General features: G+C 36.4%; 1 protein-coding gene across 3 annotated transcripts in view; it reads right to left on the bottom strand.

Annotated features, from left to right (window-relative positions):
* LOC108968152 (homeotic protein Sex combs reduced) overlaps positions 1 to 22,720 on the bottom strand; it is a 76,115-nt gene extending 53,395 nt beyond the window's left edge. For 2 of the 3 annotated variants that reach the window (XM_018931954.1, XM_018931955.1), the window contains exon 1: positions 82 to 297. The gene's annotated coding sequence lies outside the window, so the exon portion shown is untranslated. Of the gene's footprint in view, positions 1 to 81; positions 298 to 22,461 lie in introns of those variants that run through there. The other variant, XM_018931957.1, reaches the window with a different exon arrangement.
* Between the last annotated feature and the right edge of the window lie 2,102 nt (positions 22,721 to 24,822).

The following is a 24,822-nucleotide window of genomic DNA, read 5'->3' as shown; positions in this document are numbered from 1 at the left end:
CCGTTGATGCTTTTATGTATGTTTAATATCAGAATTGAAATTCACTTTCTACCTGGTAATATTTAAATTTAAAAATTTTACCAGTTTTATTTTCATCTTTAGTAGTTTCGAAAATGTGTTATTGCTGTTCATAAATAGCTTTCCCATCAGAAAAACTTAATATTTTCGCCACGACACATGCGTCTTAGTAACTTAATATATAAATTAATCGCGGCTTTAATACCGAACGATAAATGCGACGCCAACAAGAAACACAATCGGTAACAAAAACAATTGAAATACGCGCAAGCTCCCCGTTCGAAGTCCGCGTTGGAATTGAGCAGCAAATTCTACAAGTTGGTAAAAGCACTTGTACACCGTGATTCACCAAAGAGAACGTCTGCTTCTTTGTACAACAATGAATGGCGATGAGATTCGAAAATCGTAAATTAAATTGACTGTGTACGCAGAAGTTGTTGGTGTGAGCGCGATGACATGCACTTACCAGGTTTCGAAAATACTGCTTTTGCGGTCGCACTACTGGTTTGCTCCGCCTTCTGTGATTGATTTACGAGCGAAGAATGGAAAAGGCCAATGGCCAACAGCCACAATAATTAGTGCGAGCGAGAAGGATTGATTCGTTCTGTAATGGTTGTGTACATCGTTGCTGGGATTTCTTGTTGATTTTGGAAAACAGGTAGTTATTACGGGAAGACTTTGTGAACTTGGATAAAGAGAGTGGTGGTATAATTTTCTCGCTTCCTGACAAAAAGCTGATTGGGGAGCACTGTTGTATGAAAATTAGCCTACACTGTATTATATGCGCACGTGTATACTGGAGGAGGAGGAAGAAATGGAGGTGCCAATAATTAAGCCGGTTAATATGCTCGAAATTAAAACAGAAGCAACAGAAGTACTTACAACTTTTGCTGCGGAATCAATGGTAATAGTCATGATTTTGAGTGAAGATCGTTGATCACAATGAACTTTTCCGATTATTAAATAACAATAAGCAACTATTAACTAGATATAAGTAAATTTTAAAATTCAGAAAAGTTGATTTTCTGTGTATTAAGCTATATATGTATATATGTATATCATTGAACTGTCGTTAAATTTTACCGTATTCAAAATATAAAATTGAAGAAATTGTGTTAAAACCACATGTATATATGTATATATACATATTGTACGTATTTGCCATAATCATTATTCTTTTATCTGAATATTTAGAAACTTACGCTTAGACAAGATTATCTTGCGTTACAATAAAATAGAATCAAAGGTGTTGCCTTGAAACATTGGCATAATTTTTTTGAAATTTTTCATTTAAGTAGTAATTTTTCTGCATAAAAACAAGGGCAATAATATGTACTTTTAAAAAAGAGGAAAATATTGTATTGTCRAGTACAGTTTAGAAAGTGTAAATATCGTGSTTAGTGACAAAATAATAGAATCAATAGCGAAATGGTTTTATAAATGAAAAATATTGAGTTTAAAAAGCGTAAAAAGTAGTTATATTAACTTAATTAGATCTGTGGAATAAATAATTGTATCAATTATGAATTTATTTAAAAATATGGGTTGAGCAAAACATTGTTCAGAGCAGGAAAGATTGTGCGTCCAAAATTTGAAAGGGTACGATTATGGTTCTTTTGGCGCCGCGATTTGAGGGTATAATCTGAAAGAGGATGATCTGTGGATTAAAAAATGTACACTCATACACCCTTCTCAGACTTATAGTTTGCGAGATATTTGTATTTAAAGTTCCACAATTTATATGCAATTCACTCTCATTTTATTTTTAATCACATGACATGACAAATATCAGTTTTGCCACATATTATGTTTTGAAAAAATTACCAAAAAATCACTGAGGTGTTTATAGTTCGTTTGTGTCGAACTACTTTCTGCACAGCGGGCTTCGGCCGCGCTTACAAAAAAAAAAAAAAAAAAAAAAAAATTGTTTATAAACAAAAAAAAAAAAAAAAAAAAAAAAAAAAAAGAACCCTGGTCGGTCCAACACCGGGGTGTTCGTAGTCACGGAGAGAAATACTGAAAAAATTTACATTCTATAATAAGTTTTTTCTATTTATTATGGCATATAATCCATATAAATATTTGAAACAATAGTTCATAAAGTATGGCAACACAGTTAGTTTTTAAAGTATATTTCATTTCTTAAAAAATACACAATTAGTGTAAAGTTTTTCTGTATTTGAATATGTACAGTGTAATTAAATATATATCAATTAAAAAATTTGCGAAAAGTGGGTTAACCATAGTGAAATAACGAGCATTGTTTTTAAACATTTTTGAACTTTAGATAGAAATATCTCGAAAACTACGAGTCTGGGAATATGTGTGTACATTTTTTAATCTTGAAGACCTCCTCTAACCATCCGTACCATCAAATCGCGGCGCCAAAAAAATCGTAATATTGCCTTTGACAGGAATTAGTCATGCGTAAAAGCAAATAGTAAACATACGAAATATGTCTCAAATATTTGTGTTTGATGCCTTAAATTTCCAAAAAAAAGGTAAACAAAATAGGCCGACTACAAAAAAATAACTGCGCAAGTCATTCGAAATATTGCATGATTGCCGCTGCGCGCACCATTAAAGGCCTCTGCAGCCATTCAATAAGAATTATGTGCAAAAATTTCTTCAAGAACAGTAAGAAGACGACTTGTGGTGAAAAATTACTTCGACACATGGTCCCGAAAGGTGCCAATGCTGAGAAAACAGCATAGATGCAATCGTATTGAGTTTGCAAAACGACACATTAATTACGGCGGAGCTGAAAATTAAGAAAAAATGGATAGGAAATGATAGTTGCGCGTGAGTCTTACGACCGAAAAAAAATGTGCGTCTGCTATACGACTAGGTTCTCAAACCCTGTGGGGGCAATATAATGGATTAGCATTGTTTCTCATTTTGTAATGCGGGACCAATTTTTTGGATACAAGAAGACATAGACCGCGACATATACGCTAAAGTTTTAGATAAGGTCATACTTCCATATGCTGAAAGAAGAGAACGACCCGAAATATACCTTGTTTCTTGCAGGCAATGGCTTTCAGATCAGGTTGCTAGCATTATGGCTTAGGAAGAGTAATCGGGCGATCTGAATCTCATCAAAAACTTTTAAAACTTTTTGTTAAGGAAAGTATTGTAGCCCTTAAACCGAAAAGTAAGGACGAATTCAGAGAGAAGATACAAAGGTCTGGTTTTCAGTTCCACAGAACACTTTCGGTAATTAGGTCTATGCCTAGAAGATGTTCTTTTATATAAATTGATATTTACCCCAACTTCAGTTGGAAATGGTGATTCATATCTTATATCTTATTAATGAGTTTTTACACATTTTTACGATTTAAAACAAACAAACAAAAATATAAAAATAACTTAAATTTATTCAAAAAGTATTCAGCATTRCCTCAATCTTCAAAACAACTGCTTATAAATCAACGAGTTCTTTTTGCACAACCAGAGACCAATTGAGTTAAAAAGGGATTCTTTGTTTCAGATGTGGTGAGGCTGCTGCGCATCGAGATTTTCAATTAAACAAAAAAGTGAAATACACGACAAAGATGGAAGTTTAAAATTAGTGCAGAAAACAAGCGCGTTTGTTGTCATATGTAGGCAAACTATGAAAGCTATCGTATTCAATATGCGCTTTACCGTGAACATCAGCAACCAAAGTGCGAGTATCGTATTCATTAACAACATAAGACATGTTGCAGCAACAGAACAAACAGATGGCTTGTGAAGAATTAGGGAGTCCCCATTTGTGTAAGGTTGTTTGAATCCACGAAATTCCAACATATAGATACTGAAAGTTAAACTTTAATTCGTTCTTATCTACGAAACATGCATGCATTGCGAATTTTCTAATTAATAACTTTTTAATTGTAAACCGGAATTTAAAATGGTACTTTTTTTTAATGTGTTTTCTTAATTTTAAATAATTTTGTGCTTCTGTAATCCTACCATTTTGGTTATCTTAGTCTTATTTAGATGTTGTTACTTTTTATATCTTGAACTAGTAAAACTCAGAAGGAGACATTTTAGAGTCTATAAAGTTTACACAAACATGTATGAATATTCATTATGACGAGCTGAGTTGATTTAGCCACGTTAGTTTATCCGTCCGTCTGTATCTATGTGAACTAGTCCCTCAGTTTTGGAGAGGTCGCTCTGAAATTTTGTACATGTTCATTTCTCCCCAAGAAGCTGCTCATTTGTCGGAAGATGTAATTTTGTACAAAAAACTGTTTTTAAGTGATGACATATCTTCACGACATTGGGCACGGATTATTGATCAAGTCCACTGCTTTATTGTGGTATTCTAGCTTCAGTGCAACCGAAGTTAACATTTCTTCCTATTTTTGGCAGATATATGTATATAAACTTTTACTTTTCAGTTTTTGATTTGAAAACAAGTTCTTTGTTGGTTACTTCAATTTTTAAATTAAATAAACGTTTTTATAAATATTTAATTCAGATTTTGGAAATTTTTGAATAAAAATTAAATTTTCAACTTTTAACTCCAATTGTGGGACATCCAGCAAATCACATAAAAGTCGTTACTTGCGATTTCATAAAAAGAAGAATCGAGAATAGAAATGAAGTCTTATTAAGAAAATACTTTCGGCTTTATTCATTCATTATATGTACATATGTATAAAGTGCTTAGCAATCTGAGAATTCTTAAATAGCATGCATATGTTGGGCAAATATAATATATGTATGTATACAGGTTGACAATTTACATAATTTATAAAGTAGGGTAACAAGTTTGAATAATGAATTAGTATGAAAATTCAATTTAAAGCAATTATTACAGCATTACTACAACATCGGCTTCAAGCTTTGTTCTCGATAACGTTAAATCATCCTGCATTAAGATCGACTGAGCAATGATGTCCCTTACAATGTTGTGCTCCAGCATGGTAATATATGAACAAACACTTCGGTTTTGTAATAGGAATGACTTCGTTTGTTAGCTGTATTTCATAATGATGAACGTTTGTCAGCTGAATTCTCAAAAGAAACATAATCTGACTTTCATAAAAAAAGAGGGAGTTGAGAGCAATAAATTAAGAAGTTGTAATATTATAATTTCATTATAATTCTGCTCTCAACTTTAAATTTCGGTGACAAATAAAGTTAATATTTACAAATAAGAAAGTGAACGTGAAGTGTAAATGAAATAATTCCATAAAATAATGTGGTAGAACTTGTATCATAATGATTGCAGCGGCTCACATATACTTTTCGAAATGTTTTTAAAAATCTACGATTTTATTTTCACAAAATTTCGAGTAGTATTCATATGTATATCGGAACACAGAGCCAATATTTAAATTTTAATTAATTGTCCAATGCAAATAAATAAAATACAAAACTGCTCTTTACAAACTTTACAAGTAAGCTAAGTTCCGATGCAACCGAACATTTTATACTCTTGCAACCATTACCTTATTGTGTAACATGTCAACCTGACTTATATTAAAATTTTACGTCTCTGGCGTATTTATCCACTATTTTATCGCACTTTTAATAGTTTTAACAGTACCGTTATATGGGGAGTGAACGGAGTTACCGATACCTACTACATCCATTTTTACGGGGATTTATAGTGACCGATTTTGGTTATTTTAAATTAGGATATATATACATGATAGTAAAAAGAGAGCGGGGTCACGCTCACGTTTTAAAAATGTTTAGCCCTCTTTTAAGTGAAATCCCTTATCTCTAGTCCCGCTCGACCGCTGTCAACTAAATTGGGTACATGATATTGTATTCATATTCCCATATTATTGTGTTAAAATGACTCCATTTGATTCGAATAATGCCTTTGAAGTATGCCACTTCCCGTTCAAAGGGAACCAAAACCGTTCGAGTCCCTAGGTACTGAATATGTGCACCCCAGTGCCCACAGCTGATTTTTTTTTTCCGAAAATGTTGGGTGATGTGTGAAATATATGGCATATTTGAAATTCGGAGAGAATCTTCCATCTGTCTTCTGTCCGTCGGTTAAAAATAGAATCGGGTTAATACAACTCGTATAGCAATTACCCGTCCGAAGAACAACAAAGCAGCGGGGGCCGAAACAATCCACAAAAAGGGAGACCCCACAATCTGCGCCAACTACGAAGGCTAAGCCTCCTCAACATCGCGTTTAAGGTTCTATCGAGCGCATTGTGTGAAAGATTAAAGCCACTGTCAACTAACTGATTGGACTATTGAGAGACATAACTTCGAAGTCGGAGATAATTCGTCTATCTTGGAACCAGTATTAACATCAACAATAATGTCAGCCCCGAAATCTAACAGAGATTAACTCTTGCCAACAGGTGCTACTTCGGACTGAGTAGGCAATAGAGAAGTAAAGTGCTCTCTCGACGAACAAAAACCAAACAATCCAAACCAAAGTCAAAAAGCAGTCAGTCGTTACCCTCTAAATGTCCTGGTGAGTCGACGTTACGAGTTTTCGAGAGGAATGCTCTGCGAAAGATTTATGGTCCTTTGTGATCCTTCGTAGGTTGGCCACGGTGAAAATCGCATCCGATGGAACGATGAGCTGTTTGAGATATACATAGTTCAGCCACAAGAAACTGCATTTCATTATGTATTATTTCCCCTTTTTAATTTTAAGAGTTACATTACATTTTTTAGATATTTGTCTATCTGCTTCAAAACTAAAAAAATATGTGTGTACTCGCATACTTCACAAAAACTAGTGAACTGTATTTGCCCAGCTAAATCTAAATTTAAAATAAATATATTTAAGTTTTTCTAGTTAATTCATATATGTAAATATACTAATATATATGCATGTGTTTTCTACATGCAAAGTGAATACTGTATACATTTTTGTTAAAGTTTTCTTTGTTCTTATTGTAAGAATTGCCGCGACTAACATCAGATTTTGAAGTTCGAAAAAGTTTCCCACATCATGGAAATTCGTTTGAAAGCTTTTTCCCGATCCCACTCCCTAAACAGTAGCCAGAAACCACCCCCTCCTGTGTGATGCTGTCGCATATGAGTACAATATATCGTTATCAGCATCCAAGCTTGTATCTCGCTCCTACGGTGTATCGCGCATGTCCTGCATGCGGCGCATTTATTTGATGATTGATATTTTTGTGGGTGGTCTACAATTCGTAGTCGTATACATATACATGCATATAGCTAAGTGTGTATGTAAGTATGCATTTCTGTCTTATATGTTTTGGTTCAATTGCTTCCTCGGCAGCTGCTGGGAGTATTTGACTTCTACAACTGCTACTTCTTAAATATGTATCAATAGTGAGTTAAAAGCGTTTAACTTATTCAGTTATTTCTTTTAAATTTAAAGCCAATTGAATATTTTTGTTATAAACAGACATAATAAGTATGTTGATAAAATATGTTGAAAATGTCAATTAATTTAATTAATTATATTCTATATTTAAAGTGTAATTTCGTAAGCCTTTTATATTGGAAACTGGAAATACACCTGGTTTTTTTTATTGGAAACACAATTTATTGAAAGAGTATCCCTGGCAATGAAACAAATTTCCCAAGGGCAAACCCGTCTGTTTTCATTTTACATGTATATACATATGTGTATATATGCTACAGACTATTCTAGCACAATGTCAGTCGTACTGTATAAGTCACCGCATATGCTAATGTGTGTGTAAAACATTCGATTGACAATCAAACATCAATGCCAAATCAAAGTTTTGTCAATCACTTCGCTACGCCTTGGCATTCTTAGTTCTTCAGTCGAATCATGTCTTTTCGCATCTGCATTCGTTATTCGAAACAAATTCTTTTGTCAATATTCGCAACTAGTGCACGAAATGGCAATCACTGTCGCATTTGAAATTATAATGGCCTCTCACAGGTACACTAAATGGGAAAATTCGGTTCTTTCTTTCGTTTCGCATCATTGTTCAATTGCTTCATTACTCGACAATCTTTTGTGTCTTATCTGCTAAGTCGTTTTGCTAATTTTATCCTTTATATTTGGCCATTTAGTCCGTTGTAATTTTTGCACTCATTATGGCGGTCCTTGCGCTCACCATGTTAAATCCTTTCCCAATATTATGCGTGTAAACAATGCGGAAATTACCTCTACGCCCCCATTTTTTGTATGTACGTATGTGTGTATTTGACAAGTTAACTTCTCAGTGGGCTTCAAAATGGTAAGGTGTACATTGATGTGGATAGGTGAACAAAAATTCATCTGGACATGTGCACTTAATATGCTCCATTTACAAGATGTACTTGCTTTTGTCCGGTAATGTATGTAATTATTTGATTATGGTGTATGTAATGATATTATTTTAGTGCCTGGTGAGCTCTTTGTATTTAAAGTAAAATCAGCATTAGTTCGCTGTAGAAAAATACAAAAGTCTAACACCGTTCAATTGCACTAATTCTGGCACTTCAAAAGCATACTCCTTCACTTATTATTTCATTTCATCTTCTATGCCTATCTTCTCAATGACGAAAATCCATCCTTATATTGTATGTTGTGCTGATGTGAGCATTTTATGATTGTTATAAAATATATATCCATTTTTCGTTTTTGCAAATGTTTTATATTTTAAGGCTTAAACCACTAACATATATCGTATGTGCCAAATGTATGGTATGTATGCTGATCGCAACATGTTTCTAAGCTTAAGGCAACATGTCTCGCGAAGTGCATCACGAGTATTGCGCTAGGCTAAGCAACATCACTGCATTATCGACAGTGCAAGTTGCAATTTTTGAGGATTGCGTCTGTGTTTTTGCAATTGGTTTCGTTTGCATTTTCTTCGGTGACGGGAAATAAAATTCACCGGAAATGTGCAAATTTATATTTTGGATATATTTTCAAATCTGATAAGAATGCAACAGCTGCAAAACAAAACATGTCTAAGGTAGACTGATTGGATTGATTTCCTACTTGACTTGTACAAATTAGAATGGGGTAGTAGTTATTTTTCTTCATATAAAAATGCTTTTTCATACAATTTAAGCTGCTAAAAACTTACTAATATATCACTAGATCTATTGTGGCTTAAAGATAAACTTATTAGTATTGCAAGCTGTAGGTTTCAAAATGATTGTTTACCAAGGTTTTATGTATGTGGGATGTGTTAGCAATTGATACATACCTATATTGTAGTATCGTGGCACATAGTGATTATCTTGCATTCTGATAGTGAATTTTCGATAAACACACATGCATTCGAACATACATATCCTATGTCCACGTTCAAGAATTGCGAAGACGAAGTAGAATTATAAAAAATYAGAAAGAAAATTTTAAACTCTTAATGTTGAATGCATTATAGAAACTTACGATGTAAACACAACAATATCGAAACAAATGCCCAAAGACAAACTGAAATATAGTTCTACAGAAACATAATACAGAATAAAATTTTTTTAAATTATAATAACTATAATGTGAAAAGTTAACAAAATATTTCGGATACTTTTGAAATCCAGTCAAACTTTTGATAGCATTTCAAACAAGAGGACCTTATTAGAGAAGGCTAGTGTAATTTGGAATCTGGCCGTAGTCCCACACACTAATAAATTTAATACATATATTATACATTGTGACAAAAAAGTACCCGGAAATTATAAAGAAAAGGCAAAATATTTAATTATTCATCAATATTTATTTTATGGCCTTCAAAATAATCCCCACCAAATGTCATACATTTATGCCATCAAGCTTTCCAGATTTTTTCCATTTTTTGGATGATCTTTAGCTCCTTCAGCGAATTTTGTTTTATCCCTTCGATCGAAAGGGTTTCAAGGACGACACCAGTTAACGGTAGTCTTTTTGAAAAAACGCTTTACCGAGAACGCGTTTCATACCCAATATACTCTCCAAAATCATTCAAACGGACTTGCGAAAGATGCCGAGCTCTCTTACCATCTCTTTAACACTTCTCTAACGATTTTCAAGCACCATATCTTTATTTTTTGTTTTTAATATTTTCATCAGTTGAAGAGGACGAAGGTAGACCAGAACGAGTCATGTCTTCAACGATCTCTTGATCATCCTTCAAAGTTGGTACCACTCATGGGCTTATGTTTTTGATAAAATTGAATCACTGTTAACCTTTTCCAACATTCACAATGATTCCGCACATGAAATCTCAGAATTAGAAATTCAAAATCCGAGACAAATTCTCTCTTCTATAGTTTTATCCATTGTAAAAATCGCAACGACCCACTGAGGTGAACCGACCTAAGCAGCTGTTGTAAACACACTGGTAGGTAGATAGCGCTTCAATTTTGCATAAAAATTAAGGATTAGTCCTAACAACTTAGCAAAATAATTTTTTTTTTAATATTATTTACACCCGAAATTTAATTACAACATTTTTAATTGATCCATCTACAATGAATTTTCGAAAAATCAATTAATTTTTCAAATATTTTTCAGTCACAGCATTTTTCAAATTCGTTGCAGATGTAACTCAAGCACAAATCATCCGATTACTTTAATTTTTCTCTTCTCTCTAAAGAATTTTATAACATTTAGTATGGTAGTTATTTTAGAAAAAGTAATTGTTTCACTTTTGATCAAAGTAGGTGTGCACTTAGATAAAGTAAAGGGTGCTTTTTGGGCGTACTGTTTGATTATATAACTGTGAACTTAGCAGTATTATAAAGATGAGGGTTTGCCATTATGTTTTAAAAATGATTTCGGGGAAATGACTGCCGTGGCTAGCTTCGACCAATTTTTGTAGTCTCTCCAATCGTCTAGGGATTATCTTCAAAGATAAGCGACTTCAAATAACCACATAAAACATAATTCAGTGGTGTTAAATCGTCCCGTTCGTTTGAAATATAGCGCCGTCTCTATGGAAGCAAAGGCCGTTCACATCAACATCTTCTATTTCAGTCCAGGTGAAGTAATAGTTTGTCAAAAAAGTCTTGCGGTATTTTTTTATTTATTTTTTATTTTATAACGGTTTGATACCTCATGCCCAGCTCTTGACCGATGCTACGGCTGCTAATATGCCGGTCTCTTTCGACCGATTCAGCGATTTTATCGCTATTTTCGACGACAGGCTTTCGGAGCGTGGCGCATCTTCGACCTCTACACCCGAACGAAAACGTTGAAACCATCGTTGTGCAGTGGAAATGGAAACTGTATCGGGTCCATAAACTGCACAAATTTTATTGGCGGCTTGAGATGCATTTATGCCTTTATCGTAGTAGTACTGTAAAATATGCCGTATTTTCTCTTCATTTTGCTCCATCTTTGCGACGCAATAACTCACACCTTAAAAGAAACGACAATCAATCAAACACATGTAGCGCGTGAAATGGGCTTTCCAAAAAGGTATAGCATGAGCCGATGCGACGAATAAAACTAGAACTACGCACTCTCAGCGCCAACTAGCGAAAATACCGCAAGACTTTTTTGACGACCTAATATTTAGTCATTGCTTAAATCACGGCTTCAGCTTTGATGAAATATGGACCAATGATTCCCTCTTCCCATTTATCACACTAAACAGATAATGATCACTTCAAATGCGACAATTTTGTTTACATTAGTTCTTAGAGCCCATTTACTCAACGTGCGACGCGCTTGATGCTCATTCGGCTTCAAGTCTTGCATGAGTTGAATTTTGTAAGCTCAAGATCTTCTACTAAGTAGATGGGTATAGCTGCAATTATTGCGCTCGATGGATGGATGGTCTTCTTTCTACTCTGTTCCAGAGCACTAAGAGCGTATTCGGTTCGCACTGTACGGCATCACTGCAGATGCTTATTACGACAATAAACGAGTGCGAAACCCATCCATTTTAGCTTGAATTACTGCTTATGCGTTGAGTATGGACCTAACTAGGCCGATGTAGTTTTAACGTATTTTTCTATATAACTATATTGAAATACCAGCTCCGAAGTATTTAAGTTTAAAGATGCAGAAACGGAAATTTAACTTAAAGCTCGACATCGACCTTGGCTATTAATCTTCTTAATTCAGTTTCGACATGCTCCAAATGAAAGTGAAGGTATCGCACATTTTACATTTTGTAACGAAGTGAGCTTAGAAAATCAATAGCGTCTTTTTATACACTTGCAAGATGTTGCTACAGAGTATAATAGTTTTGTTTACCTAACGGTTGCTACCACCTAAAAATTATCAGAATCGTAATTTGACACAGGGTATCTCAGTAGTAAGAGGCACCTGCGAGTGAAAAACTTTGATATAAATGCAGGTGTTTTCTAAACAACCAACAGGCCAATTCACTTAGTTATTACCACCTACACTCTAAAAATGGATGAAATCGGAATATAGTCCTATTGTGTGAAAATTGGACGATAAGGTTTTCGATAAAAACTCATATCTCAGGACCTTGTTTTTGCCACCATCTGAAGGAGTTTAGATAGCTTTGATCAGTAGTAGTTAATGTTTAGTTGCCGTTACCCGAATTTAGTCTTTTCTTACTTATTTTAATGTGACTTTACTCAATGTTTGTCAAAGTACATTACTTTTATKCATGGATATGTATGCTTGTTTGGAAATAAGTGCCATTATCTACAGTATCCGACAAAACTATGTATACCCCAGCACATTTTATATTGTTCATGGAATATTTTTTTCAAAAGTTCAACAATTAAAAATTTGTACATAAGGTAAGTGCACACTGTAAGTGGCACTATGATATTTACCCTTAGCTTTTATTTTGCTTATGTATACCGTGTCAATATAAGCACTACGCACAAATATTTTGCGTAAAWAATTTTTGCAAATATTTAGAAATAAACTCGACAAACGTAAAATTTCGTGATTTTATACTCCATAAAAGTGTTTGGGTAAATAATATAAATATTTTATTTAGTGAAATGCCAAGATCTGCAGAAATAAGCGTTGACCTGCGGAAATTGATTGTTCATGATAATTTAGATGGAATGCGATGCGGAAAAATTGCAAACAAATATTCCAAAAGCAAGGCCACAATCAAAAAAGTGATAAAAAAAAATCACCAAAAAAATGGTGGGCTAGAGAGTGCTCCAAGATCAGGCCGCCCTAGAGTAGCTACAGTGCGCGAAGAGACAAAAAAGAAAAAAAAAGTGAAAAAAGATCCGACTGTATCAGTCCAATTTATTAAACAGAGCCTTCAAATAGATGTTTCCGAGCGAGCAATTCAACGAAGAATTCGAGAAGACGGGTATTCCAGCCACTACAAGATTAAAAAATCGTTCATCAGCAAGAAAAATTTGAATTCACGACTGKAGTTTGCAAAAAAGTATTACAAACTGCCATCAAATTTTTGGAAAAAAGTAATTTGGAGTGATGAAAGCAGGGGTTGTTTTAGCTACAGTGGTCTCTCAAATCTCGTAATGATCGAAGGTAAAATGACGGGAGAGTCTTATGTTCAAATGTTAAATACCAATTTGGAGTAAGCTACGCAAAAAATGGGMATACAGGATAACTTCATATATCAGCAGGACAACGACCCCAAGCATACAAGTCGGGTTGCAAAAGAATACTTCGAACAAAAATTGATAGAACTCCTACCATGGCCTGCCCAAAGCCCCGACTTAAACCCCATTGAGCACTTATGGCAATATTTGGATAACAAGCTTGACCGATCTTCTTGCCGTTCAAATAAAGTCGAGATTTTTAATAAATTGAAATACTCCTGGGAAAACATGCCCCAATCACTTCTTCAAAACTTGGTTGACAACATGCCTCGACGTCTATTGGCAGTAATTAATGCTAAGGGTGGCAACACTAAATATTGAAGCTCTAGTGTGAAGGCAACCTCAAGATTTATTCGGGTATACATACTTTTGTCGTTACTAAGAATTTTTTTTTTTTGCAGATTACTGCGTATTTTGCAGTCACTAGCACTAAAATGCAGAAAATTAATTTAATTTTTTGTATGTAGTATACTCATAAGCAAAAACAAAAACCATGCAAAAAAATTAACTTCACTTTTCAAAAGAAATGATAATTTTCTTTTCAACTTTCATGGGGTATACATAGTTTTGTCGCATACTGTACATACATAACTCTAGCTGGCGTGACAGGAAGGAAGAATCGGTAAAGTGTAAAAAGCCTTGAATAATTTGTGAAAATAAATTGGGAAATTCCTAAGCATTCGACACCACGAAATATATTGTATATACAAATGTTGAGACAACTTCACCTTACTTTGGGGGTAACTTTAGAGCATTTTACGATAAGATGGATTTATACCAAATTTTGTTGTTGTTGTACGCTTTCGACACACATTTTGAAAGCCGATAATTAATGATTGTCGACACATGATACACAGAAGTTGCTTGTCTGGGCAATAACAAGGACTGCCCCAATACAGAGGTGCAGTAAAAAGTCAATATACTCACTTAACCACACGCAGCGGAAATTCAAAATGAAATAAGGAAAAAACTTTACACTTAACAGCTTAACAGTAACTTAATTTACGTTCGTGGGCAATTTAATTTTAAACTATTTAAGTTCACAGTTGTTTGTAGTTATTTCTCAGTCGGTTATGAACTGACAAAGTTGTTGTTAGGGATAAGATTCATTTTTTCTTCTTTGAAATAGAAATATTATTAGTCTCTTTCACAAAAAATATTAATCGATTAATAATATATTTATTAAAATTATTTAAAACAAGTAAGAAAGGGCTAAGTTCGGGTGCAACCGAACATTTAATACTCTTGCAACTTGCAAGAATCAAAGTCAGGGAAATAAATACTATAAAGAGTAAAACCAATTATATAGAGTAAAGTCAGCAAAATGTTCGAAAATCCTGATACATATATGACATATAGGTGCTAAGCCAAGTTTTCACTCAAAGTTATCTACTTTAGGCACAAAGATACATTGTTGTGGGAAAAACACGCTCGCTCATTTTCATTGGGATAACTCACATACCATCATAATAGAAGGATTATCCCTTAATTTTAGTTATGTAAATCCCACATTGGCCGAAATTTTCGATTAAAAGTCAACTATAGGTACCGGGATGTAAATATTCGGTACCTATGGGCTTAAAAAGTTTTTCTTTAATTTAAACAATTTTTGGTCATAAGGTGGCACACAGTAAAGACATTATTTGTTCAAAGTTTTATAATTGCTTTACTGATTTGTGTACTGGAAACTGAACGAATCAAGTGGTTTTAAAAAGTGGGGTTCATGTGAAGATAAGAAAATAAAGCAAATGCTACGTACTAAATACCATCTYGGTGGTAAACTTTATTGTACCTGGCATATTTAATTACTGATTTATCGCGCTTTTCGTAGTTTTTAACAGTGCCGTTACATGGGGTTGTTGCAGCTTAAGTGGTTTAGAAGATATGTACATTAAACGATATACGATTTGTGGGCGTGGCAGTGGTTCGATTACGCCAATCACGAACGAGATTTTTTTGTACCAAAGAACCCACACATCAAGTTTCATCAAGAATTCTCAATTTTTACTCAAGTTACAACACACACGAATGGGCGGAGGTACAGGTAGACAGTCAACCACATTTCCACTTTCTAGTCATTGATCACTTATACATATATAACCTTGTATCTATCTCGTTTAGTTTCAGGAAATATTTATATCTGTTAAAAAATTATATAGTTCCTCGAAAATAGGAAAAATTGTTTTGTTAAAGATTATGGGCAGTATCCGATGTAAGTTCTAGAAATCTCTTAACAATTTCATTATTATCACGTGCATATCTTATAATTGTATAATAATTCCCAGTCTTACAGCATGTATGCCAATAGGGCAGTGGCCCGTCAAGAGCCCCGTCACTAACGAGAGGCTGGCTTTACTGAGCGCAAAGAGATCATTAGATCTCCTGCGATCTATGTTGGGCCAAAAGCCTTTTGCGACCGCGCAGGTACCCGTGCTGGCCCAGCGTTGACTAAGCAGTCGCGAGGCCCAGCTGTCCAGCAGTAGAACACAGGAGGACATAGGAGCACCGACCCGTTCCCATTCTACCGATAGCGACTCTAAGGTGCCTTTCCTTGCCAGCTCATCAGCTTTGCAGTTACCTGCGATTCCGCTATGGCCCGGCACCCATACAAGTCTAATAGTAAAAGCTCTAGCCGCCAGAGACAGTGATGCCAGACACTCCTGGACCATCCCTGAACGCACCGTGAATGAGTTCAGGGCTAGTATCGCCGCTCTGCTATCTGAGTGCATTTTCACTTCTCTGAAGGTAGACACTCTCCGGAGTAGCAAATCTGCTGCCACCTTGATGGCGCGACTTCCGCCTGGAAAATACTGCAATAGTCGGGAAGTCTGAAGATGGATTCTATGGAGAACTCCCGACAGTAGACCCCTCCACCAACCTTCCCCCTAAGCTTTGACCCATCCGTAAAGAAGCTTATTGCCCCTCTTCTCCAACGGCTTCTTCCCTCCCAAACCTCCCTCGTCGGTATGTGGGCAGTGAAGGAGCCGCCGGAGTTCGATATGGCGACTCCATGATCTAGATGATTCGGTATGCCGTCAAAGCTTGTGAGGATATCCGAGTGTTTCGATGTACGCTCCGCTTGGAATCCAGATTCCCTGAGTCTGATAGCCACCTTCGCAGCCATACACCTTCCGGCAATGTCCACCGGCGTTATGTTTAGAATTGCATTGAGTGCAATGTTTGGCGTGGTCCTTAATGAACCGTACATGCTGATGAGCGCGACCCGCTGAGCGCTCTCAAGTTTCTTAGCAAGTGTGGTCTTCTGCAAAGCCCTCCACCATATGAAGACTCCATAGAACATTATGGGCTTGACTATGGTGTTATAGAGCCAGAGGACCACCTTCGGCGAGAGGCCCCACCTCTTGCCAATAGCTCCTCTGCAGCAGTATAGGGCAATCGATGCCTTCCTGACTCTTTCCTCGATATTCCATGAAAGATTCTTATCCAGGATGAGCCCTAGATACTTCACAGTATCCCTCGGTTGCAGGCGAACAGCTCCCATTTGCGGCAAGGGTGTCACGGGGATCTTGTATCTTCTACTAAATAAAACCATTTCTGTTTTAATTGGGTTGATGGCGAGTCCACTTCCGACCGCCCATTTTGTTCCCACGCTGAGATATCCCTGCGTCAACTCATACACGGTGCTAAGAAACTTTCCTTTCACCATAAGAGCCGTTACGACTGCCTTGCAGGATATTGTTGAAAGCTCCCTCAATATCAAGGAAGGTCCCAACAGCGAAGTCCTTAGCCTCAATTGCTTCCTCAAGCCACGACACGATAGTGTGCAGGTCAGTGTCCACTGGCCTTCCTTTACGATACGCATGTTGCGCTCCTGATAGATAGTCTCTCGGAATGCATCTTCTTAGATACTAGTCCAGCAATCTTTCCAAAGTTTTTAGTAAAAAGGAGGAGAGACTGATGGGCCTGAAATCAATTGCTGTGACGTGGGACCCCCTGCCAGCCTTTGGGATAAACGTAATTCTGACTCGTCTCCCGGCCCCCGGGATGTAACCTAATCTGAKGCAGTTCGCATAGATTGGTGCCAACCAGCCGCATGATACTTTAACCCTAGCGCTGGTATAATGCCATCCGGTCCCGGGGACTTGAACGGTTTGAACGAATTGATCGCCCAGGTCAAGTGACGTTCATCCAGAAGGTCGACAAAGGCCGTGTRGTCAGTATGCAACGCTCCGAGAGATACCTTCGCAGAGGACGTATTACTAGGAAAGTGAGCATCAAGGAGCATCTGAAGTGTCTCTTCACTGCTCAGCGCCCATTTGCATCCTTGAGATACCCCAGGGACACAGGCGAGTAAGCGCCTGAATCTAGAGGTTTCGCAGAAGCTTTTCCACGAGATCCTCTTAGCCCTTCTTAGCTCGGACTTGTATATCGAAAGTCCGATTTTATACAGAACCCAATCATTGGATAACCCACTCCTGCGGCCCTTGTTAAATAAGCGTCTACAGGACGCCCTAAGTTCCGTGAGTTCCAAGGTTCACCACTGAGGTTTTCCTCTGCCCTTCGGTGTTTTCAGTGGACAGGAGCTCTCCAGTGCATTGTTGCACGCCAAGCTGAAAACTCCGACCCACCCATCCACCACATCGGCGGTGGCCAAAGCGTCCATCCTCGGCGCGCGTGGGAGGGTATGTCGAAGCCTCCTGCGATAAACTTCCCAGTTCGTGTTCCTGGGATTTCTGAAGGGTTTTCTAGGCGGACTTTCTCCGACCAGACTGAACCCTAAGTATCTGTGATCAGAAAAGAAGTGGTCGTCAAGGRCCCTCCAGTTTGAGATCTGTGAGGCAATTCCGTGTGAGGCCAGGGTGAGGTCGAGAACCTCCTCCCTGCCTGCGGTCACGAAGGTTGGAGAGTTTGCCCTGTTACAAATACGAAGATTTTCGCTAACAATAAAATCAAAAAGCGACTCACCCCTAGTTTTGGTATGCGAGCTCCCCCAGATCAAATGTCGCGAGTTGGCGTCTGAGCCGATGATAACATCGGCACCGTTCCGGGACGCTTAAGCCAACGTCCACCTTAGCAGACGGGAGGTGGCTCTACCTCATCATCGTGAGGCATATAAGCGGAGATCAGCCAGACATTTGCGGTGACGCACTCCATTTTTGCTGTGACCACGTCAGCGTTGCTGAAAAGAGGTAAAAGAAATACCGTTACCGTGTTTCTACCTGCATCCTTGGCCGCCAGCAGCTTATGGCTCTTCGTCCTCAGTCCAGAGATCCCGTTACCAGTTAGCCACGGTTCRTCAGGACCACATCGGCTTCGTCTTGCTCCAGACGAAGCAGCAGATTGGCGGAGGCCGCCTTTGCATGATGGAGATTAATCTGGAGGAATCTCATCCTTCAGACMYTCCTCTAGGAGCGCCAGTTCGGTGCTCAGGTCATGATCGACTCTCACCCCCTCAAACAATTGTTCGAGGCTAAAGACGGAGTCGCCGATCGACAAACCGCCTCCAGAACTCGCAACGTCCGAGAAGTTTGGGTCGTTTTCCATGGTCGTTTGACCATCAGTGACGCCCTCTGCCTTCTCCTCCGCATCTGCAGCTTGGGTGCCATCAGCCCTGGTATCCGTCGGGAGTACTTTCAGCACTACCATTTCGAACCCATAACTGATGGCTCCCTTGGTTTTACTGAGAGGGCCGATGGACTCCGCGTTGAGCATTATCAACGCCAGCCGATATGGTTCATCGGTTCTCTCAAGCCGTATAACCTTCCAGTCGTGCGCGGGAAGTGAGGGGTTGCAGTATCTGAGGTTTTCCTCGATCTCTTTCGCAGTGGATGGTTCGGCAGGCAGCCAGACGCGAGCCCGAGGGCGAAGAGGAAGATCCTCTTTTTCCACGGCCTCCTACTATATGTAGGTTATAGAACATTTTTTAAACTGTAAATTCACTAAAATATTGGTGATTTCTGCGGCTATAAAATTGTTCCCTCCATGTCTCGGGCCTAGGCGGTAGCCCATCCCTGCGTATGATATGATGAGTTTGTAACACCCATGAGGAATGATTAGATATAAAGGAGTTGTATATACATATAATATATATAATATATCGATACAAACTGAATGATGAAAATCATATTCTTGCGCGAGGAAACTTTTTGGATATTTTCACAAAATTAGAGTGTTGTTAATTTTTTTTAATTTTGAAGGTGTTTCTACCAATAGAAGACCTCAAACTGTTAAGAATGCTTTCAATTATTTGGTTTATATCTACTTGTTTTCTCAAATATAGTAAACTTAAATATTATCAATGTTCTTTACATAAGCATTCGTCGCAGGCAAATTTTTATGCGCATTTTATAACATCGGGATGTGTGATATATACGAAAGTATAGTATGCATGTAAAATTCGATGTATTCGTACCTTTGTGTGAAAAGGAAAAATATTTTCCCTGAAATTTAAATTTTGTCCGCTACGAAGATTTCTTTAGGCTGATCCTTCTTGTAGTTTGCGTCTACGAGTACATTTTTATTGATTAAGAAACAATGCGGCGCGTGGTCGCTATTTTCGTCAGCATCGTCCTTCAACGTTTGTCGCCAGGTCGCTTGTTGTAACTGAAACTAAAGTACAGCTCAAGGCTGAGACTCACGCGCCACAGTGCTGATGTGTTTTAAATGTGCCGTGTCATAGGTTCTTATTCGTTTTGATTAGACTCGTGTATATCATCAACGTGTCTGTACGATGTAGTCCTGCGTCGAATATTAGGTTGTGCATGAAAACATTAGAGGAGTAGCAGGAGGTTCAAATATACTAATCAGCACGAGGCGTACAGAGTTCTCTCAAATGTGAGCTCTAGTTAAGATGCCTTTAGCACATATTTACTTACTTTTGTTTGACAAAATTCGTTGAAATTTTCGCGCACTCTCGTCAGTTGGTACATGCAACAGAAACAAACGAAGGACTTTTAATTTATCTGTTCATTAAAAAATCACCGGGAGCCGTTAGCCAACAAATGTAGGTATTGAGTTAGTAGCTGAAATTATTTGTCGCCTAAACACATATATATATATAAAGGCCTGCTTAAATAATATTTCGAGTAGAAATCTGAATGCTTCAAAGGACAAGGCCAAATAGTTGATATTTTTAATTTCGTCATTGGTACTAAAATCGTGTTAATTYGTGCAAACGCACGTGTCTTTCATTAATGTTTACTGTTTTCGTAATTTGGTCATCATCACATAATTGAATTCAGATCAAATATTTTTTAAAATCTTTTCGTGTCAATACAGCAATCCTTTTTTTGGTTATTTACTACAATACTTCATTTCAAAAGGTACCAGATAGATTATTTATCGATGACCACCAAGCCCAAGAACAATTAGATATGTAATTTCAATAATTATTAATTTTTATTGTTACGATATGAATAATAAAGATATCAGTTATTTAGAATAGATTAGATTTTAGTTGATTATTGTATTTATATCACTTAATTTAACCTGCATTGTCATGTAAAGGAGGCTTAGCAGCGCTCCTGTGCTTATAGTATATGCATTTAATTTGCTCACTTAATGGGTTTTCCACTCTGATAATGTGGCCCTTAAACTCAAATTACAAATTCCTGGAGAAGTACTCGTGGGTAGCGACAAGTACATGGTCCAAGTAATTCCACTGGATATAAGCCAATGTGCACCACACTGCTACTTCTGAAGAATAATTCAGTAATCGCCTGCCAGTTGTTTTTAGCACCAAAGGATACTTTTAAAGCTTTCATCAAAACGTACTGTTATAGTGATATATCCTCTAAGATAATTTAACTCCAATGATCCTCTGTTTCTGAGCACATATTATCCTTTTATTTCCAAACCGTAGAGGACATGATTGATTCTGTTGTAATTTCTATAATGAATGACAAGGACTTCATTCCGATTGTACAGTATATACTACTACTTGCCCGATATTTCAGGGCCGACTTGTTGGTGAGAAAAGGACGTATGCAAAGTTTCAGTTCGACATATCAAAGACTGAGAGACTAGTTCGCCTATATATACTCAGTATTGAGGAAAGAACATACTTTTTTGTGAGAAAAGAAAAATTAGTGAATGTGATTGTCTATTGTACCGTTTAGCCTGTCTAATCTGTAATAACACTGTGGAACATTTTTGGGATTGTCTGGGGGGTGAGAAATTCCAAGTCAGGGTGATGGTAAAACTGACATATACGAACGCCAAACCCTTTGAGGGTTTTACTATACTAACCTAGTACCATCACCCTGACTTGGAATTTCTCACACCCCAGATTAGCTGTTGTACTGTGTAATAAGAAGAAATCCAATAATAAAGTATTCGAAACTATAAGATCAATTTTAAAAATGTTGATTGAAACATGCTTGTAAACATAAATCACTAAGTAAATATCCAAATAATTAGTTGTTTAACGGTTGTAAGGATATTATAATCTGATTCTCAATAAAATTCAATAAAATTTCTCCTTAAAGTGAACGATATTGTGTTATACTATCGCTTTCACAGACTGAGTTCGTTTCGGGTCGTCATCCTGAATATTATGATATAAATAACCCTATAACCGTMTCGATTAATTTTAGATATTACAAAAACTGTTAGTCCAACTCCGAGTAATATTGGCGAAAGTATAAGACTAAGATTTCTTTGATTTTACGGGTTTACTGGTACGAAATAATATTAACTCCTTCTTGTTAATGATAAACATTTTTAGAGAATTATGTAAAATTTGTTTTAGATATTATAGTTCAAATTAATTTTTGTAGAACCCAGATGACAGCAATTATATCCATTACTTAAGTTAAGAATAAATTGAGTACATTTGCACTGGAGTCTTCCCCATTTATGGCGAACCTTTGATTCCGCTTTTACATATTGAAATCGTATTTAGAAAGCGTTTTGTCGTCGAAAAGTATGACATATCAGGGATGCGTCAACATTGACATACACAATTTTTTTTTTTTAATTTCTGGCTCTAATTCGCTCACCTTTCGTTATCATAAGTAAATAATTTTTTTAATAAAACTCTACACATACTCTTTTAAAATAGGTACTTACAGTCGATCTTACAATGAGCTTGTTAAGAGCACAATTCCGACTATTTTTATTTATCTTACACTTCGGTACCTGCTGCTCTGATCGTTTGATGTGATTATGAATTATTTACAGATAACGATCAGTATTTGCTGTTTCAGAAAGCATCATTAACTCCCCGTGGCAAGGTATTAAAACGTATAAATTGGGTGTATAATGTGCACTATTGTATATTTGTTGATGTATTTTGGTTGTATACAAAGTTAATAGAAATGTGTTTGTAATAAACTTCTACCGAATCGTCTACTACTGCTGATGTCTGACAGGTGATAAAAAATAGGCAAAAAAGTACTTGAAAATTTACGTCATGCTGCGTACGTATGTATATAGAATGGGCGAAAATGGACAACAAAAATTAAAAGTAGAAAAATAAACAACGGTTTCATTATTTACATATTAGTAGTATATCCATGCTAAGCGAAACAACTCATCGCGGCGAAAAAGTGGTGTGCTGAAGAAATTCCATAGTCTATATGTCTGCATAGMAAAGCAATGGAGCGATGAATAGCGAGCAGAGGAAAATGAGAGCAACTTCGGAAAGTAATTTAGAAGTAGCGTYAACAAACTGTTCAACTTCTTTGAATAAACCAGCAAGGGCTGAAATCTATGTGCAAGTGACTCACAGGTGATTCGCAGATTTGATATCACTTAAAGTTAATATGTTGCTGTCAAATAGTAATACAGTTCCCGTATTTAAGATTTTTATTGGGAATATTTAGAAAATAATTACATTGTGAAAATATTTGGGGTAGTCACAACGTCTCATAAATCATCGTAAAATCATAAAATCATAAATGTTTATACTAGTTTAAAAAATTTGTTTTTGGATTGCATAATAAAATAAGTTTACGCAAATACAACTCTGAACGCTATGTTTTCGGATCGTTATAACTTATAACTTTATGAGACTGTGTGAAACCCTTAATTGTATCTGTAAAGTTTGTCACGATATTTGTAACACCCAAAAGAAGACTTCATAGATCCTATAAAGTATATACATATACATATGTATAAATGACCTGCGAGCAGAGCAGTGTCGATTTGTCTGTCAGACTGTATATGCGCGAAGTAATTCCTGGGCTTTTGGGATATCGACCTGATATTTTGCCACGCTCTTTCCACCCCAAGAAACTGCTGAGGCTAAATAGTTTTGATCATCCAAAACTAATCGAGAGAGATAGTGAGTAGTAATATATATATATACAATACATATGTAGATGTTGAGATAAGTTAAATTACAGGGGAACTCAGACGGTGGAGACGGGTGATCTCGGGCGAAATCGGAGTACAAACATGTCGACTTTTCATATAGAAAAATTACAAATTCCACCTATTTTTTCATAATCTTTACAGTATATGAATCAGCAATCAATGAAGTTATCATATCAAAAGATGGTAGAAGTTGGGTCATAACTCATCAAGCCTTAAATATTGAATAAGTGAACCTAAGTGTCTGACCTTTTACTGAAAATAACACTCAATCTGTAAAACATAACAATGAAAGTTATGTGCTCAATGCCTTTCACAGCCCCCCATTAATATACTATATATATTGATAAATTTATTAAGTTCTTATTGAACTTCAGATTGCAATTTTTTCTGGTAATAATATGTACTGATGTCAAAAATAGATGACACTGGGTGAATACAAACTAATCGTACCTTCCTTATACCTAATATGATAAGTTCTAGCTTCTTGTTGGCTCTTCCTTCGATCAGGCTCGAGTTTATTATGTATTCTAAAAGCTGTATAAATTTCATTAAACTCTACTTCACGGTTTTCGAGTTACAGTTGTCACCAGTTCAAAAATCATAGTTTTGAGAAAAAGGCGTTTAWAGTTTCATACTAGCGCTTTGAAGTGAATTTTGAATTATCGGATCAACGTGAAGTTTTCAGAGAATATTTTCAAGATATTGCCCTTAAACAAAATGCAAAAAAATAATAATAGTTTTTTGAATATTCTGATTACCCCTAACATCCGCCTAAGTCAAATACAGCGTAAAGTTTAATGCGCTCCCACATCTGTAATAACTTTCCTTTCTGTTAATGTTGTATGGAAGAAATTTGTTTTGTATGATTTAGACAATATATGTACATATAGATTATATATTTCATGTCGATTAAAATGTTTGATCATTCCTAAAACACTAAACGAGCGTTCTCCATTTGAAGCAAAAACGGGTAAAGGCAAAATATTCTCAATACGATGCAAATATTTGGGAAAAGTCGTCCTAATTTAAGAGCATTGAAACGTTCAATAAGTTGGAAGCATTAAGGCGGTAAATAACTTTTTTATCACTGTCATAGCAAGTATCTTCACGAAA

Source organism: Bactrocera latifrons, unplaced genomic scaffold (genome assembly GCF_001853355.1).
Source record: "Bactrocera latifrons isolate USDA-ARS-PBARC rearing strain unplaced genomic scaffold, ASM185335v1 scaffold_205, whole genome shotgun sequence".
NCBI lineage: Eukaryota > Metazoa > Arthropoda > Insecta > Diptera > Tephritidae > Bactrocera > Bactrocera latifrons.
This window is presented reverse-complemented; position numbering and strand designations above follow the sequence as displayed.